Consider the following 11,872-nt stretch of genomic DNA (forward strand, 5'->3'; position numbering starts at 1 on the left):
ATGTATTCCTTCTTGTGACCGAGAACTTTTGAACCCCCAAGGTGCTCTTGGCCACACTTGAGAGAGGGCTGGAGGTGGCAGATACGGTTCTCTGCTCTGAATTTCATCAGTCTGTTTCTGGGAAGAGAGCTGCTAGTACCTCAGCTGAGGGAAGGGATCTGGTAGGAGTTCACACCTTGGCAGGCAGCAAAGGTTCTCAGCGCTACAGGACATCTCGTTTGGGGTTCACGTCCCCGCAGCACCAGAGCCGGTTGCTTACTGGCTGTGCATTCCGTGGAAACATCCTCTAATACATACACAGGTCAAGGAAAAATCTGTTTTAGTCAATGGAGTTAATGCTGACTTAAGAGGTACAGGAGGAAAATTTCATTTATAGTACCAAGGATTGCAGTAGAGCATCTCATTTTTTGCTATCTTTGTGAAAATGTGTATTTCATATATATGTGTTTTGCTATGCTATTTTGCTGTACTGGCTAACTATTTCTAATGAAAATAATGAAGTTAGTGTAAAGTTAGGTATGACTTTGTATCCTGACTGAAGAAAGCATTCTCTTCTGAGGCAAAAATGAGTCATGGGTTTCTCTTGAAGTGTTAAGTGGTACTGCAGCAGAACTTGGTTTTGACTGTCAATGATAAGAAGTTCAACTATGGATCTGTGGTCATGTTGTAATAGTTATGAACAACCTCCGTACTGTTGTGTGAATATACACAACTGCATTTGTCTGCTAGGTTTCTGGGCAAAAAGCCTCTAAATTATACATTTTTGTTCTCTAGAGAAGGCTTGAATGTTTTTTGTTCTGTTGGTCAGAAGATGCACAAATATTTGAGGAAAATGTTACATCTATAGTTAATCCTTATTTGTTGTGGGAAGCCGAAGCTTTACAGAGATGATTGGAGACTTTTTAGTCACTTTCCACCCCAGTTATATACAGGTGTTTTAGCAGTGAGGCTGCAGATAGTGCTTAAAAGTTTTATGTGATGATTTTTTATTTCAAGCAAAAGAGTGCAGAACTTGATTTAGTGAGGTAAATTTTATCCTCTACATTCATCAATATCTGCTTGAGATAGAAGTGAAATGTTGACATTCACATAATTTTTTTTTAAAAAAACACCCTTGACTGATGTTTTACACAACAAAGGCAATTAAATTTTCTTACTATTCATTTAAAGCCTTGACATATCATCATGACCCATTTAAGTCTTCCTGTTCATTATGTACTAACACAAGCCCCACTTTGTTCTACGTCAGTTATTGAAGTGATCCCGCCTTCCTTTCTGCTTAAGAACCCTCTAAAACCTTGAAAACATTAAAAATACCTCACAGTACCTGCTATTTCTGCATTATTTTATGATTTTACCATCTTTTATTACTAATGCATTACTGATACAATTTACATTGGAAGATCCTTATCTTGAAGAGTTAGTTATTCTGTTCCTGCTGCCTGTACCTTACTGAAATTGCATTTTTGTCTAAGATACAATAACTTATGTGTTAATCAACTAGCATGTCATAAATACAGGAGGAAAACAGCATCAACAGGAACGACATAAGTTCCAAGAAAGGACAGCAACAGAGCTGCTGGACAAAGCCTGACTGACATTGTAAAAAGTAGTCTCTCATTGTCAATAGTTTTTCCAAATCCTTTGGAGAACGAAGGCTGAACTTTGTCAGCTTAAACAAGACATTTGAAAGATCCAATTAATTTATTATAATATCAAGTCACCCAGTTAACTTGGAAACAAGTTAATAACAGCCTATTCATTGCTCACCAGTTGTCTAGGGCAGCTGTCTCCAAATAGAGGTGTGCTCAGCCCAGGGGGTGTGCAGAATCAATCCGTTAGTGTGCATGAAGAAAATTCTAGAACTTCTACTTAAAAAAAATCCTGTACTAATATTTAATACACAGCTTGACACTAATGCCCTCACTTGGTCAGTATGTTAGACGGTCCTGTGTTGTGTACGACACCAACAATTTCTGGTACCATTAATGAAATTTATCTCATCCTTTTAGAATTTCTATTTTTGCATATGTTTTATAATGTAATTTATTAGTACAGTAGTACATGTATATAATTTATCAATTACTATATATACATATATACAATTAATATATATACATTGGGGCATTTTTTTACTAGCAGGCACATGCTATCAAAAAAATTCTGGAGACCACTGTTACAGGGGTTAGAATTGCAACCTTTTGGACATAACTGACTTTGTATTACTAAGTTTTTTAATGGACAGTCCAGCAAGCATATTGCTGAAATGCACCTTTATCTTGATAAAAAGAAGCTAGAATTTAAGAAATGTGTATGTAGACTCTTTACCCAGATGATTTTGTTATTCTTATCTGGAATGGCCCATATCAGAGTCACAGGCAAGTCTGTTCAGCCATTCTTTCTTGTGTTGATGTACAGGGATTAAACAGAACACGGTGGAGGGGAAGCGGTGTTGCCAGCGGTTTGTAACGCAATAGAAAGCTGTGGAAGCTGGAGCGTTCCCAGAAATGCCCAGCTTTCGTCCTGCTAGTCCCTTCTACACCTGTGTAGGAAAACAGGGATGGCCTTTCTGCAGATCTGGATTTGGAATTGCACCTCTGTGTATCATACGGAATTGTCCCAAGCTGGCATTTGGCCTATGAATGAGGTCAGATGCAGCCTATTCAACTGAAAAAAATCACAGTTCACTTTTGAAAGCATAAACATGATTTAACTAAATAGGGCTTTAGCACTAAAGCAGCAAAGACTGTCATCCTTGAGTAATTTAAGCAACCCCCTCTGCATTTCAGTGTACAAAACCTACTTAAGTATTCAGTTGTGAGTACGTTGGTAACAGTACCAACAGGGCAAAGTGATACAAGCTTTTACTCTTAATGTATGAGAAAAAATCCATTAAAATCATACACAGCTTCAGAATACTCTAAATACTTTGGATGCGCTGTATCCAAAATATACATGCAGCATACCAGTGAATTACTCGTACTCTGAAATCAAGCCCAGAACACTGTTGGCTGCTAGATACAGATACTTCCTCTCTGTTGTGAGATACACGCATATCAAAAAAGGTTCAAAGAATCCCTTTGTTTCCAGGCCTGTTACAATGTACTGTCACACTTCAAAAATACAACAATGCAGCCTTTATCAAACCCTTCTAAATTATCTAATGCATAGTAATAAGAAGGATATATACTACTTAAACTGCATAAGTTTCACAGAATTTATTAAAAATACCTACCTGTCATAATGTTTAAATTATCATAATGTTTAAATTGTCACTTCAGCCAGAAGATCCAATTTTGTCATTCAAAAAATCTAGCCCGAATTTCATTTGCTCTTTGAAAAACTGTGGTATGAAATTATATCTTTAGCCACAGCGAAGTCTCTTTGCCTTCAGTAGCACCATAATTTCACCCTTAATTAATACAGAATGTCCATAAAGTGACTGTGACATTTGTGTTAAACAGACACATTTTCAAAGTGTTACCGTCAGTGATAAAATTTTATACTAATGAAAATGACATTCAAAACTGCAGTGAACTAGGAATATCCGTTATTTTTCTTTGTTGCTTAATATATTAAATAGGTATAATGAGTCATAGTAAGCTTCAGATAAAAATTTTCCAGCACTGGATGGCACAAGCAGATTTTTCATGTGTGATTTTATGTAATTTTCCATATATACTTCACTGTAATTATTTTCCTTCTTAAATAAGGATCCAACAACTTAGTTACAGGGTGTTAATGAAATATGGTACATTCTGTTTAAACACTGTCATTGATGATGATGACATCTAAATAGCTAGCATGTTTTCATAAACTCTTTTTATTGCCTCAGATCCATATCGAGGTAACTATGACCACTGGAATACCCTGCAAGAGTTGAAGAGAAGTACTTGCTGGAAACAACAAAGGACCTGGTTTCAAAGGTAGTGTTCATTAATGTTTTTTCTTATGAATTTATTTTTTATTATTTTCTCATTAATGTTTTTTCTTACTACGTATGAAGCTTTTTTGTGTGATTAATACATAATTCTAAAATAACTCTACTGTGAACTATTACTCAGTAAAATTTTCTGTGATTTTTATCATCCCAGAGCTCTGGTAGTTAATCCTGTTTCATCCTGTTTGGAAATGCCATTGTCCAAAATAAATGTCCTATGTAGGAATAGCATCACCCAAGATAAATGTCTGGTTATAATAATCTTACAATGAATTCTAAGACTGAAAGTAGATATAGCTAATCTGCAATTATTTATTTGATAAACTTCTTCACAGTTTCATTTTCAGTATTTAAAAATTACATTAAGGAAGTATCTTTTAATGTTAACGTCTATGTTGTAAACCATGTCCTGGGTGAAGAAATGTTTGTCACAAATTTTGGCATTTCCTTGAATCTTTCAGTGATTATAGTCTTTCGCATTAAGGTAACCATACCTTCAGGCCCCTAGGCAGTATGTAAGATGACAGTCAGGTAGAGTAGAAGGTAGTTCCTACTGCATTCTTGCGCTGTCCCCAACCAGACAAGTCAAAAAAAGGTGTGCGTGCACACGTATGTGTTTTTGTGCCTGGGTGTACGTGTGCGCTGGGGAAGAACAGAAAGCAGTACTAGGGTACTACCAAAATTTGCTGTTTTACTGTGTTGCAATACTTAAACTTGCTATTTTACTGTGTTGCAATACTCTGTGGCTTAAAAAGACAGCTATGAAAGCATTGCTCACAGTTACCCGAGTCATACAAGAATAACACCTGAGTCAGAGAGCAAAATCTGCGTATCTTGCAATGAGACTGTGTTAATTTCATCTGCAAGCAGTTGCAGAAACCACAACACATAATGCCAAAGAGATTTTTCTGGAATGCTGTAAACATGTTCTGCTTTGCTGTGCATGTGAACATGTTTTTTCATCACAAAAATTAGCTCTTTTAGAGATTATGAAAGCAAAACAAGAAAGAAGAAAAAAATCATTAGTATCATTATTTATTTGTGATTGTGTTATTCTTGGATCTCAACAATTAAAAGGAGAGAGAAAATGTAAGAATAGGATGTGGTGAAGTGGAATCAGAAGAAGGGAGAAATAAAATAGAGGAAGTAGAAGAGAATATGCTATAAGAAACCAGTGGGAATTTACAGCATGACAGCTACTGTATGGATGACTACTGTGTCTTGCATTTTTAGAGCAGAAAAAGTTAAAGGGCATCCAGTCTAACCCAGATCTATTTGATATTTTAGTTCTGTATGTATGAGGCAGGAAATAGCTTTGAAATGCAGCAATTTCCTCCCTAGAAAAGCAACTTGCTTTGCAAATGTTGAAGTCAATGATACTGCATGTCTCTGCCAGTAAGTATTTGGCTTGGAATGGATAATGACAATTTTGACTGGGGAAAGAATTTCTTTCAGATAAAATGATCTGAAGCAGAGATAACAAACTTTTTCTGAAGTATTTGTTCAGTAGTAAGGGTTTTTCATATTAATATTACTCTGCCTCAGCAGAGAAATGTTGATTTTTTTCAGTTTGTTTACATCAACTTGGGTATGATACTCTCCCTCATATCAGAGCTGAATGATTTGGGAGCTTTTCCTTAAGATAATACAGCATTTATTTTCTCTGCATCTGCTAATGGCAATGACAAATGAACCAATGCCAGTATCTCTTCACACTGGTTAGGTATCAGAAGTATCTTTTTTCTGTTTGCATGCTAGTCACTATTAGAAATTGTCCACAGGTTTCAGTCCTAGAAGTTGAAGCATGCAATAACAAACCTATTAAATCCTTCTCAGGCAGATGTTGGAAAAGAGCTAGGAACATACGTATTTCATTATTGACATATTTTGGAAGTTGTGGTGGTGATTCCCATCCACGGTGCTTTCACTTCAAATTTAAGGCGTCATTAGAGCTTATATACTCACATCAGACATAACCTTCACCAGTGGATACTTTTTGTAAATAGCTGTTCTTTTAATGTGCTGACATAGGCTGCTTTACTTTTTTGGGAGTGGACCTAGAATTCACATAGGAAAATGAGGTATCTTGGAGATGCTGCTGAATCTGCTAGCAGGATAAGGAAGAAATAGATGTGAAAAGCAAGAGTAAGAACATTAAAATAAATAATGCATGGAGAGCAGAAGAATCTGCAAAACCCCTCTGAGCCTGCTGGCCTTGCTGCAGCTTGCATCTCCTGCATGCAGGTTCAGTGTCAAACTCTTGTCCATCACTCTGTTCCCTCAGTCCCTCCCGTTCAAACTTGGAGTTCGGCAGTTGAACTGTTTGGATTTTTTTGATACCATGACAACTAACAATGATATTACTTACTTTATGTTTCTGCTTAAAATGCTAGCTGTGTTAGTGAGGTAACCATCTCTCAGTATCAAAACCTAGTCCTTCTTGTCTTCAGTTAAAAACAAAACAATATTCCCACTAAGGCATAAAAGTCATAGGAGTTCTCATCCATGCTTCCCGTAATGTCTTCCATAACCTCTATAAAACTGATTGAAAGAAGGCAGTTCTGACCAGGTGTAGATATGGGTCTGTTGGTTTGAGTGTTTAAGCTTGGAATTTCAGAGTTGTCTAAAAGAGAACTCCTTCACTGCCTTTAAAATCCAGACTTTAGGTCATCTAGTAAGAGTCTACACTTTTAATGCTCAAACCATAGTGGCAAACCAAGCCATTGACCCATGCTAGATTAGCCCCATGGTATGGAAATACAAGCGCAAAAATGAAAGTCACATTGTGCAATCTGATAATGAGCGTGAATCATGAAATGTATGGAACATAAAAGTGGTTTTAATCATACAGATTGGAGAGGTGATGGTACATAACTTACCATATAAGGCAGTCGCATAGTATGGATTTGGTGTGCTGCCTGAAGCATTGATGACAAAAAAGTTTAGTGCTGTTGTACATCTGTCCCAGAGATTCTTGTGAAAGTTGGGGGAACTTGATTTAAACTAGACATAGTAAGTTGATGTTGTGGATTTCTTAGGATATTAAATATAATTCACCATTTCTTTCTTGTTTCTCTTCCACACTCTTTACATCACTTAGTTTACTTCTCTTTACTGTCAGTTATTATATATTTAAACCAGAAGCTGTTGTGAATAGAAAGCATATCTGCATAATACTTAGAGTACCTTGTTCTTGACAGGCAGCCCTTGGCAGTATTAAAATACCACAACATTAGCACAGATTTGTAAATCTGATATTATTTAATGCTATAATTTATTTAGATTTTTTTTCAGTTGAAAATGATTAAACTGGTTTGTCTGGGTGGGAGCAATGAGCAAGAGAATCATTCTGCTGTGACCAGGGGATAGTGCAGTTGAAATCTTTTCCTTCTCCTGCTGTTCTCAGTCCTATTTCCATTGAAGTCCTGATCACATAAATATCAGACTTCAGAGATGTTCATTTGATGCTGGTGGTAGATCTCTTTTAATGGTCGTAGTCTGTGAATGGAATTCATATTGTAATGTTTCTATGTATTTTTATATAGTGTGGTTTTTTTTCATAATGGAGGCAGATGTGGGAAAGCCTGAAGGCAGACACAGAATTTTAACTGTGATAAAAAGGTGATAGTCAGAAAATATTTTTAAGCAATGCTCTCAATGCTCTGGAGCTTGTTCACCTTCCATGACAGTTCCTTCCTCAGAATCTATGTTCGACAGGCAAGTTACGACCTGACTGCAAAGTTTGAAAAGTCACGTGGCAGAATGAAGAATCAACATGTTTCCAAGCAGACTGATTACTTGATCTAATCTAGCTAATAACTATTAGAATAATTATACACCAGACATAGTCCACATCTAAAACGAGCACTTCAGCACACAGGCATATGGGATATCTTTGTCATGTATCATGTTTTAATTCATATCTCTGTGTTGTTAAATCTATTGCTTGTGACTCTGCAGTATTTTCCCTTATCCACCTTATCTCCAGTATTGCTCGTTTTCAAATGTCAGAATTACTAATTTGTGGCTACTGATATACACTGATACTGTTTGCACGTCTGGTAATTGAATGGTAAAATACTATTGCTGTTTTCTTAAGCTCAGTTACAGACAGGCAATACATTTTTCAGTTGAGTCAGTATAGCCATTTTCAGATGCTGCAGGAGCATGATGGAAACAATAAATATACTGGTGCAGCTATATGACTTATTTTTTATTAATACATGCTTTAAAATTTTTTTTTCCTCTGTCCTGGGTTTTTATTGCCTGTTTATAGTAGTTCAGTATAAAGTTAATAATGTTACAGAAAACATTGTTGTTAAGTATCTAAAGCATAGAGGAGACCAGTTAGTGAAGGCAACCATATGTTCAGTGATTTTTATATCAATATAATTATTTACTAGTGCATATATTATGCATCGGACAAAATCTGTAGGAAGTCTGGCTTCACATCTGTAAAACTTACCTGCTTCTTCTAGGAAACCTGAGAAGTTCGCATCCTGTTTCTGATCTGGACGCCAGTTGTTTCACAGACCACAAGAGAAAAAGAAGTGTCCAGGCACTGTATAATAGTACTGGAAGGTAAAGGGTAGTATCATTAAAGAAATGATATACCTTACTAGCTTATTTTTGGTTATAGAATGGAACTTTTCTGACACAACGACTAGAATGATACACCTTTGTCACCACGTTTTATCCACCCGAGTGTCCTTGTTAAAAACAAATAATTACTGGGTAGTGCAAGAAGTGAACCAATTCTAAAGAATTTAGTTGCAACACACTGAGCTATATGGGAGCTCTTACACAGATTTCACCATTTCTGTCACCTCAGAACAGCAACATATGGTTAAACATGAGAATTTGCTGTATTTTGCTGTTGATCGTGGCTTTGGACCTTCACCCTCAGAAAACAGCTTAATGGTGGGAAACAAAGGAAAGGAAAACCTGTTTTAGTATCGTGCAGGTTTTACATGTCATGTGATAGCGAACTCCTTGGAGCTGGCCAACTGCAAATTACTTATCATCATATCTATTTTTCTGAGCAAGTATACAAAAGCAACTTTTTGTATTAGAGTGTGTAGCCACTAGAGGGCACATGATATTCAGTAATTGAATACTAATTCTTTATCATACATAACTTCATACTGGGCCCAGCTGTAAACAAGAAATTTACCTTTTTCATGGTGGGTAAAAACTGATTCAAATTCCCCAGTAATTACCACTGGAATAGCAGTGATTCTGGACTACTGCTTGGAAGCATATCAATAAGCTGGAAAATGGAGGGAGAGAACTGTGAGTTGTTCCTGCTCTTGTTTGGCTGGTTATCATTTATAGCAGGGTTGGGATAACATTGTAGTAGTGCGGAGCTAAAACGTAATTGCTGTATTTACATAGAAGAATAAAAATGAAAGTTTAACAAGAGGAAAATGTTATAATTGATAGTTTTGCAGGATGTCATAAAAATTATACAAGGGTGCTAAAATTGAATAATCAGAATCAGTTTTGGTATACCCATTTTCTTCCATCTGTGTTGTTATGATAGTTATGGGGAGATTACCTTGCGGGATAGATTACAGTATTTCCTTGTTTGAGCGTACGGGTCAAGGCTGAGGAGAAGTAAACTGCAAGTCTCCTCTCTAGTTGCTACCCGATCAGCTTTTTCAAAGGCAATGTTATGCAGAGTGGGTTAGACCTTCTGTCCTATGAGGTGCCAATCGCTGATAAGAAAAGGAGGAGGAAACAGACACAAGGATTCCTCCGTTTCCCTGTCAGACTACAGAATAGGGTCAGCATGTATGGGGCAGTAATACGTATTGTGCTATATAAATGTGTTGCAGACAGTGGAAACAGAAGTCTTGGGGACACATGTCCTCCTTGTGATTTGTTTACATGCTGCTTGGAAAGTGCAGGAAGTGATTTTTCTGTACTGTGTTGACAGGAAAACAAAAGTATTTCGTATTCTCATAAATGTAACTGCATAAACTGCCACTAGATGGTGGTCATAAAGCAGAGGATTTTAGCATTTGTAGGCCCAGCAGAGCTGGCAAGCTGAAATGAGCTTGTCCAGCTCTGCGTATCTCCGCCTCACACACAGGCTTTGTAAACTGCACAACTCATACCCCTTTGCATCACTAGGACAGTTTCATGCAATTTGAAGAGAAATCTTCATCTGGGTGTGTTTGTCCCTATAGCAGGATACCAGCTATAGTGCTGTAGGGAGAGTTTGTCCTTATAGCCCTGTAATTTACAGCCAGACAGTTTGTATAGCCCTATAATTTACAGCCACTTTGTCCCTATAGCAGGATGGTGCTACTTGCACAACACCTTCTGTGCCATTGCACCAAACAGGCTTTATGGTCTTAGTTGTTAACTGCTGCCATGTCTAGCACGTTGTTTAAAAACCACTTAGATTAGGGAAGATAATCACTGAGGCAAAGAAAATTGCATGGCAGCTAGATCTGCAAAAAATACATGGAGATACCCAGTGAGCATTTCCAGAGTGATTTGCTTTTTATGTGCAATTTAAGTCAGTAGGCTCTGTAGAAGACTATATTCCTAGGTTTCAAGCTTGGTTTCAAATATAGGTCATTTTCAAACTTGTTCAAACAAATGGACTTAGAAGTTTACTTGTGTTATGTGGGAAAAGTTTTAAAAAAAACAGCTAGGAGTGGTTTTGCTTAGTCTTTTTTTACAAGCTTTGTTGTCAAAATTCTTAACTGTTAAACAGTTGAACAGGATGGATGTTGCAGAGAGTTAGCCGACTATGTGAAAGGAACAGAGTTATAACAGAACTTCCTTTGTAGTCCTTACTATGTCAAGCATGAGCAGAGGTTAACATACCTATACAATTTAAAAGATGTTCTTTTTTTGTTTCCAGTGTTTGAATGTTTAATAACATCAGCAAGCTAGACAAATTAAAACTAAATGCCTTTTTTATTATTGATGAATGGCCTTATCCCTGTTTCATTGTATGGTTTTATAATTGTGTGCAATATGTGAAATTAGATAAATCCTTTTGTAAAACAACATAGTAACCTCTCTGGATGAGTGACAGCTTTAAATAGGATCTGGATCAATAGGAGTGCTGGAGAATTTACAGCCAAACTGAAGGAATGTTAATTTTGTTCCCTTATTAAGTGCTTGTATACAAGGATTGATTTTTGGGCAGAGGGGAGATTGTCAACAGTAGTAATTCAGCATTTCATGTAATATGATAATCTCAGTTTCGTGTATCTCTCTGGCCATTCTGTGGATGCGCTGTCAGATTTTGGATTTACTTAACTATTTGAATAATTTTAGGACGTAGTCAAATGAACTGTGCTACGATGCAGTGGCTTGATTATAAGCCTTTTGTAATGAGCTGGGGGTCTTTTGTATTTAGTCCTGAGGGAAATCAATCTCTTCTCATAGTGTGTGATTACTTTGTGCTGATGAACAGGTAGATAATTCATTTCACACTCTTCCTAGTCAAGAAAAATGAACCCACATATGGCTTTAAGAACTAGCTGGAAATGACACCGTTAAATATCGTGCTGCTTGTGTTATCCTTTTATACATTATTCATACAAAGTAGAACAGGCAACAAGGTGGTATTTAGTATATAAAAAAAAAAGGTATGTGTAAAGATATTTACTAATATTTAGGGTGCCCTGAAATACTAAGGAGATACGGTGCCCGAGATTATTGGCCTGCTCTAGGACTCAGACTGGTCAACTTCATGGCCAAGGTCAGTGACCCAGCTGACCCAGGCCTTCAGATGTCTGTGGGAACACTACTGCTGTAGTCTCCCCAGGGGAATGCCTGCTTTGCTTTTTACAGCACTACCAGTCTCTATTGGCATGACAAAAAAAAGTTGAATTTTGTTTCTTCCTGTGGCAGGACAGTGCCCTTTGTACAAACCACCTGCAGGCAGTTGGAGCAGACAGCTGTTGT

Source organism: Opisthocomus hoazin, chromosome 9 (assembly GCF_030867145.1).
Source record: "Opisthocomus hoazin isolate bOpiHoa1 chromosome 9, bOpiHoa1.hap1, whole genome shotgun sequence".
NCBI classification, from domain to species: Eukaryota; Metazoa; Chordata; class Aves; order Opisthocomiformes; family Opisthocomidae; genus Opisthocomus; species Opisthocomus hoazin.